Here is an 8,586-nt window from a genome sequence, read left to right on the forward strand (position 1 = left end):
ATTCCTTTCTAATTGCCCAACCCATGGCTGACCTTGATTCACAAATCCTGGTCAAAGGCATCCTTTGGATATCTGGGTCCAGCCCCCATCATCAGCCCAGCCCCCATCATCTGCTCAGCTTCCCCCAGCCCTCACCTGATCTGAGCTAACTGAAAAGCCCGCCAAAAACTTAGGGGTACCGCCCATCATCTTCTAGATATAAAAAGTGCCAAGCTGGAGCCCTCTTCACAGGAGACCTCCCAGCCAACACATGGTATCCTTCCAGCCATGTAGGGGTTCCTGCCCACTCAGTGGCCACCTCTGGCCCTGGCGTCTTTGTAACTAACTTTACTTCCAAATTCCTACAATAAACTTTTTTATTTATCAATCTAGGTTTTCTGGCCTGTAAATTCATTTTACAGGGGACACAGAACCTCATGGGATTATCTATGCAATAAGAAATGCATTCCCTCATTAGTTGGTGGCCTGCATGGGGACCCCAAAAATTGTTACCCCAAAAACTAACCTTAACCTTTTCAGGTCTCTCAGAACCAATTTTTGTCCTTAGCAGCTTGAGCAGCTTCCAGGAAGAATATCTGTGTTCCTACCCTCGTCACACTCTATCTCTAAAACATAGGACACCCAGACCAGGTTTGGGGTGCGAACAAAGTCTCCCGTGGAGACTACTAGCGTTTCAGGAAAAAATCTCTCCTTTTGTCTCACTCTGTCACTACAGGCTGCTTTTCCAAAGCATTTCTAATCCTTTTATCTCACCAGAAAAGCCTGCCCACAGGCTGCAACTCCAACACAGGAGAGTGTCTTCTTCACCCCTCCCCCCACCACGTGGCCAATCCTCTTGGATCCCAGGCTAGCAGTCTCCTTGATATCTTCTGGGGGAGATATCTGTGTTTGAGCCCTTCTCGCACTCCACTGTAGTGGCCAGGCTGTAGCCACGAAGAGATGGTCAATGGATCGGGGTGAACTTGGAGATGTGTCTCTAGCCAACTGCATGAGCCTTCACTCTTTTGCCACCTGAGAAGCACTGGGTAAGATAACATCTCTCCTTTCCCCCATCCTCTCTCTTTTCCAATCTCTCCCATGTGGCTTAACCTGCCATTTAAATGCTCCCATCCTGTCCCCTTCTTGGAGTACAGTGGGGAGATTTGGAGACTCTTCAAGATCTCTAGAAAAGTCTACTATTCACTTTTAAAAGGTGCTCTGCAGCAACTCTGAACACTCCTCCCATAGCTTCTACCTGGCTCTTAAAGAAACCAAGGCTTCCAGCGCTCTCAGAGAACTGGCTTGTCCCATACCTTTTAAAATGGGACTCGGTTTACATGCTCTCTAGCCTGGATATAGGATTTTAAAACTGCCCATTTTCTTTCTAAGCCTCAGGGCATACTTACTTGCTTTCTAAAGCCTAGGCAGAATTTAAACTAGCTTTTCAAGCCTTTCTCTGTCTCAGCTCCTAGTGCACTCTCTTATTTATCTGAAATTGGCATCTTATGTCCCCTATGCCCCCTCCCAACAGTTAAAAGATGCCCTCTCTAAGTTCTTATCCTTGCCAGACTAGAGCTTCAGAAAGGACATCTTTGTAATTTGGGCTGGGGAACAAATTCTGAATCCAGGCTAATTAATTGTTAAGAGAGTGAAAATAGTTTCTTTTATCTTTCTCTCATCCTAACTGCAGCAGGAGGAAAATTAAGAGATTGAAACTATTAAAAAAAAAAAAAAAAAAAAAAAAAAAAAAAACCTCCTTAGCTACTTTTAATTTGGCGCCTCACTAGAATCTCTGTTCTGGTGTGCAACAGTTTTTTTTCTTTTGTTTGTTTTTTTTTTGTTGTTGTTGTTTTTTACTGCCTCAGTTTCCTTAAGCTGTCTCTTTCTTGACTGAACTTCTCTGGCTTCAGTCCAGGAAGCCAGGGATATAGAATAAGAATAGACTCTCCCTCAAGCTGCCTTTTAGAGAGTGGCTACATTAACACCTTAATTCTATGTAGATTTCCAATCTCTCTACTTGCCCAAAATCCAACTTGCTTCAGGAGTCGCTTATCTCCAATTAGGGTCTGACCTTTCTAAATGCCCCAAACGCACGCCCCCATATTCCTAATCACTAGAAGATGGGTGTGGGTAGGGTCTTTTTGTCTTCGACTCACTATTCTCTGCATTGATGCTATCTGCCCTTCCCCTCCCTCTGCCTTCTTCTAACAGAGTAGGGAGGGGCCATGTGGGATTTCTTCCCCCTCCTTCCACTGAAAAAGTTCTGAGTGAGATAGGCCGGCTTTCCAATTAATTGATCTGCTTTTTTTAAGACTCATTAAAACTGGAGGACTTGCATAAAACTGTTTGACTATTGTTCTGTATGAGAAAAACTTTTAACTATTGCTGTATAAACCTGTTTAACTATTGCTGCATAAAACTCTTTGACTACTGCTGTTTCAGGAAATTTACTAGTCTGTTATTTATAATCTGATAATTTCTGTAAACAAGGGAGGAAGGAAACTGAGATTTCAGCTAGTTAGGAAATTGGGGAAAACTGATGTCTTATTTCAGTTCAGGCCGAATTGGAAACTATTTTACTCTTTGCTTAAAATTTGCAAGACTATGATTGACTGGCTTATGTTTTAACTTTGAAATCCCTTATTCAGTCTTTGGGATTATTCTTTAAAAACAACCAAAATCAGACACCTGTCCTAGGACTGGCAGTCTCTCTGATCTGTTTCTCCACCCCTGTTACCCCATTTCCTTAATTATTATTTCAGCATTTCAACATCAGAACTCTAATGGTTTGGGGCGGCCTGTCTCTTGGTTTAATTGCATAATTTACTCAGAAATCTGTCCTCCCGAGAGAGAGAGAGAGAGAGAGAGAGAGAGAGAGAGAGAGAGAGAGAGAATGAAGCTCTCAACTCCATTTTTTGTCTCTCTCTCAGAGCCCCTGACTCTTTGGGTGCCTTCTCAGGGCAGCAGGACTGCCTTGAGCACTGCTATACAGCAGAGCCTGAGTTAAATGCACAAATGACCACAGACCTAAAGACTGTCCATCTCTGGCTGAGATACCCCCCAACTGCAGAGGGGGGTAATACACACACACATAATCCCATAATCATGGGATTATCTATGCGCCGAGAAATGAGGTTCCCCTTTTCCTTTCCCTCATTAAAACTGATTCCCTACAAGAAGATGGAATTTATTTTTAGGTTTAAATTTCATGTTGGGTTTGAGGAGGCATGTTGTGGGATTAGATTTAGAGCTGAGAGACCTCAATTCAAATTCAAACTCTGTCAATGACTAGATATATAATCTAAGATACAAAATATTTCTCTTTTCTGGGCTTGTTTCCTTGTCAATAAATTAGGACATTAGAACATATGACTTCTAAGAATCTTCCTATTTCTGACTATCTATGACTCTGAATAATAAATTGGTTCAAAATCTCAAGGGCATTTTGCAAACAATTGAGACAAAAACATTCACTGCTTGGAGTAAAAGTGAGGAGCAAGGTTGTCTATTTCTCAAGAAGATCTATCTTTTCTGTCCTCCAAGTGACAAGATAAGGGATTTTTGTAAACCCCTACTTAAATGAGAGGATAAGAATACCAATAAATTGAGGGATCTTAAAAGTGAGAGTTCAGAACAGATGGATGAGGGTAAGTAGATTTTATCTGCACAACTACCTGCTCCTTTTTCATATATTCCACTCTTTCTTTTAGCCTCACTGCCCTGAGCATGTATTTTTTTTTTTTTTTTTTTGGCCACAGAATCCACACTGTGAAAGCTCACCTGAACGTTTTTTAATCTCTTCAAAACATATCTGTCCTATATCCCATTCCCTTATAATCCATAAGTAAGGAAAGACTGGGAGATCACAAATTTGGTCTAAATGATTCTATCCATCTGTCCAGGATTATCTCCATCCCAAGGCAGTTGTAACAACAGCAAAGATATGAAAATGATGATAAGAAGAACCTGAGATATGGGATGACTGAGCCACGGTCTTTGATCTTAAAAAGAATTTCCATGGAACTGGAAAAAGGTAAGTGACAAATAAATTTTATTTATTTTTCTCTTTTTACATAGTACTTTTTTCCTATTATATATAATTTTTGACATCCATTTTTACAAGATTTTTGAGTTCCAGACTTTTCTCCCTCTGCTCTCCCCTCCCCTCCTAAAATAGTAAGTGATTTCTATATAGGTTATACATGTGCTATCATGTAAAATATATTTCCATATTAGTCACAGTTGTTAAAAGAAATAACAGATCAAAAGAGAAAAGACATGAAAAAAATAAATTAAGTGAAAAATGTACTTTGATCTGCATTCAGAGTCTAACACTTCTTCATCTACATGTGAATAGCAATTTACTTCCTAAATTGTTTGTTCTTGTCTTGGATTATTATGTTGCTCAGAAGAACTGATCATTCACAGTTGATCATCATACAATATTGGTGGTGCTATACAAGTATTTTCCTGATTCTACTCATTTAACTTTATATCAGTTCATACAAGTCTTTCCAGGTTTCTCTGAAATCTGTTAATTCATTGTTTTGTATTGCATAATAGTCTCCCATTATATTCTATTTTTTAAATTTTTTTTATTAATTTTTATAATTATAACATTTTCTTTGACAGTACATATTCATAGGTAATTTTTTGTTTTACAACATTATCCATTGTACTCCCTTCTATACCAAATTTTCCCCTCCTTCCCTCCACCCCCTCCCCTAGATGGCAGGCATTCCCATACATATTAAATATTTTATAGTATATCCTAGGTACAATATGTATGTGCAGAACTGAATTTTGTTGTTGTTGTTGCAAAGGAAGAATTGTATTAAGAAGGTAAAAATAATCTGGGAAGAAAAACAAAACAAAACAGTGCTCACAATTTATACTCATTTCTCAGTGTTCCTTTTCTGGTAGCTGATTCTGTCCATCATTGATCAATTGGAATTGGATTAGCTCTTCTCTATGTTGAAGATATCCACTTTCATCAGAATACATCCTCATACAGTATCATTGTTGAAGTGTATAATGATCCCCTAGTTCTGCTCATTTCACTCAGCATCAGTTGATGTCTCTCCAAGCCTCTCTGTATTCCTCCTGTTGATCATTTCTTACAGAACAATAATATTCCATAACATTCATATACCATAATTTACCCAACCATCCTCCAATTGATGGACATCCATTCATTTTCCAGTTTCTAGCCACTATGCAAAGGGCTGCCACAAACATGTTGGCACATACAGGTCCCTTTCCCTTCTTTAGTATTTCCTTGGGATGTAAGCCCAGTAGTAGCACTGCTGGGTCAAAGGGTATGCACAGTTTGATAACTTTTTGGGCATAATTCCAGATTGCTCTCCAGAATGGTTGGATTCTTTCACAACTCCACCAACAATGTATTAGAGTCCCAATTTTCCCACAGCCCCTCCAACATTCATCGTTATTTGTTCCTGTCATCTTAGCCAATCTGACAGGTGTGTAATGATATCTCAGAGTTGTCTTAATTTGCATTTCTCTGATCAATACTGATTTGGAACACTCTTTCATATGAGTGGAAATAGTTTCAATTTCATCATCTGAAAATTGTCTGTTCATATCCTTTGACCATTTATCAATTGGAGAATGGCTTGATTTCTTATAAATTAAAGTCAATTCTCTGTATATTTTGGAGATGAGGCCTTTATCAGAACCTTTCACGTAAAAATTTTCCCAATTTGTTACTTCCCTTCTAATCTTGAATGCATTAGTTTTGTTTGTGAAGAAAAATTTTAATTTGATGTAATCAAAATGTTCTATTTTGTAATCAATAATGGTCTCTAGTTCTCCCTTGGACACAAACTCCTTCCTCCTCTACAAGTCTGAGAGGTAGACTATCTCATGTTCCTCCAATTTATTTATGATTTCATTCTTTATGCCTAAATCTTGGACCCATTTTGATCTTATCTTAGTATATGGTGTTAAATGTGGGTCCATGCTTAGTTTCTGCCATACTAATTTCCAGTTTTCCCAGCAGTTTTTGTCAAATAATGAATTCTTATCCCAAAAGTTGGGATGTTTGGGTTTGTCAAACACTAGATTGCTGTTTTTATTCACTGTCTTGACCTGTGAACCTAACCTATTCCCCTGATCAACTAGTCTATTTCTTAGCCAATACCAAATGGTTTTGGTGACTGTTGCTTTATAATAGAGTTCTAGATCAGGTACAGCTAGACCACCTTCATTTAATTTTTTTTCACTACTTCCTTGAAATTCTCGACCTTTTGTTGTTCCATATGAATTCTGTTGTTATTTTTTTCTCGGTCATTAAAATAGTTTCTTGGGAGTCTCATTGGTATAGCACTAAATAAATAGATTAGTTTGGGGAGTATTATCATCTTAATTATATTTGCTCGGCCTATCCAAGAGCACTCAATGTCTTTCCAATTATTTAAATCTGACTTTATTTTTGTGGCAAGTGTTTTGTAATTTTGCTCATATAATTCCTGACTTTCCTTTGGTAGGTATATTCCCAAATATTTCATACTATCGACCGTTATTTTGAATGGAATTTTTCTTTGTATCTCTTGCTCTTGGATTGTGTTGGTAATGTATAAAAATGCTGAGGATTTATGTGGATTTATTTTGTATCCTGCAACTTTGCTAAAATTCTGAATTATTTCTAATAGCTTTTTAGCAGAGTTTTGGGGGTTCTCTAAGTATACCATCATGTCATCTCCCATTGTATTCTATTGTACCACAGCTTGTTTAGCCATTCCTCAATAAATGGTCATTCCCACACTTTCTAATATTTTTCCACATGGAAAAGGGCTGCCTTTTCCCTCTTTTAATTATCTCTTTGGGATACAGACCTAGTAGTGGTACTGCTGGATCAAAGAGCATCCACAATGTTATTGATCTTGGGGCCTAGTGTCCCAATTTTCCCACATTCTCTCCAACCTCCAACATTTATCATTTTCTTTTGCTGTCATAGCATATAGTCTGATAGGTGTAAGTGGTACCTCAAAGTTGCTCTAATTTGCATTTTTATAATCAAAAGTTATTTAGAACATTTCTTTATATGTCTACTGTTAGCTTTGGTTTTTTCATATCAAAACTGGTTGTTCATATTCTTTGATCATTTATCAAGTGAGAAATGACTTGTTTATTTTTAATAAATTTGACTTGTTTCTCCATATATTTGAAAAATTAGGTCTTTATCAGAGACACTTGTAAATAATATTACCTGTTTTTCTGCTTTCCTTTAATCTTGATTGCATTGAACTTGTTTGTGCAAAAGCTTCTTAATTTAGTATATTCAGAATTATCTATTTTATATTTTGTAATGCTCACTATCTCTTGTTTGGTCATGAATCTATAACTCACTTAAATTCTTTAAGAATTTGGGTGATAAAACACTTGGTAAGTATGCTTAATATTAATATTGTTTCATTGTCTATTGTACCTTTTAGCAAGATGTACTTTTCTTCCTCATCTTTTAATTAAATCTATTTTAGACTTCCGGCCAAGATGGCGGCAAGGAGGCAGACAGCTGCTTGAGCTCCATGTGTTCTCTCAGGACTTACTTCATGACAAGCCTCGAAGTTAATGCTTGACAGGAAAAGAAACCCACAAATAATCACCAACAGAAGACATCCTTGAAATTCACCAGAGAAGGTCTGTGTTTGCTTGGGGGAGGGTCAAACAGACTGGGCTCAGACTGAGGGCAGGCTAGCCAGAGCAAGACAGGCAGCTCACACTACCTGGACCAGAAGGGGGATGGGTACAATCTCTTCCATTTCTGAGAAAAGACTTTTACCCCAGTGTGGATACTCTGTCTTGGCAGCAAGCCAGGAGCTGCAGAGAAGGTGTAAACACCGGAGGTGAAGAAGAAAACCCCGTAAAGCTAGCATTTCTTAGAACCCAGCCACTCAGTGCATTCTCAGAGCCTCAGAGTGCAGACACAGAACAGCCATCACTGTCCTGTTAGTGCCTAACTGCTGCCCTTCCCTCCAGTCTGTAGAGGAAGCTCATTAACACCATCCAGCCCCATTCCCCCCAAAAACAGACCAATTGTTTCTCTTGTCAATTTGTTATCTTCCATTCCTGCTCTGACAAAATGAACAAAAAATTTAAAAGGGCTCTAACCATTAATAGCTTCTGTATGGAGAGAGAGCAGACTTCAAATACTGAGGAGACTAAAAGCAGATTGTGTCCAGAGGAATCCCCTAAGGGGGATATGAGCTGCCCCTCAATACAAAAAAATCTCATAGAGGAAATCAAAAAAGCTCTCACAAGAGAGCTAGAAGAGAAATGGGAAAAGGAAAGGGAAGCTTGGCAAGAGAGCCTGGAGAAGTCATCCCATGCATTTAAAGACAGAGTGGATAAAGAAAACAAATCATTGAGAAACAAAATTAGTGAGCTGGAAAAAGAAAACAGCTCTCTGAAAAATAAAATGGATGAAAAGGAAAAAAATTCCATAGAAGAAAAAAACTCACTTAAAAACACAATTGGACAATTACAAAAAGATATAAAAAAAGTGAGTGAAGAAAATACATCATTGAAAATTAGACTGGAACAAGTAGAAGGAGAAAACTCAAGGAGAAACCAAGACATAGTCAAGCA

The 8,586-nt window shown here is 38.2% G+C and overlaps 1 long non-coding RNA gene across 1 annotated transcript; it reads left to right on the forward strand.

Moving 5' to 3' along the window:
• The first annotated feature begins 785 nt into the window (after positions 1-785).
• On the forward strand, positions 786-8,308 carry LOC141559434 (uncharacterized). The gene is made up of 3 exons (XR_012487413.1): positions 786-1,025; positions 3,882-4,012; positions 7,479-8,308. It is a non-coding gene; the product is annotated as an uncharacterized LOC141559434 (long non-coding RNA).
• The last annotated feature ends 278 nt before the right edge of the window (positions 8,309-8,586 follow it).

The sequence above is a fragment of the Sminthopsis crassicaudata genome, chromosome 3 (genome assembly GCF_048593235.1).
Source record: "Sminthopsis crassicaudata isolate SCR6 chromosome 3, ASM4859323v1, whole genome shotgun sequence".
Classification (NCBI taxonomy): domain Eukaryota; kingdom Metazoa; phylum Chordata; class Mammalia; order Dasyuromorphia; family Dasyuridae; genus Sminthopsis; species Sminthopsis crassicaudata.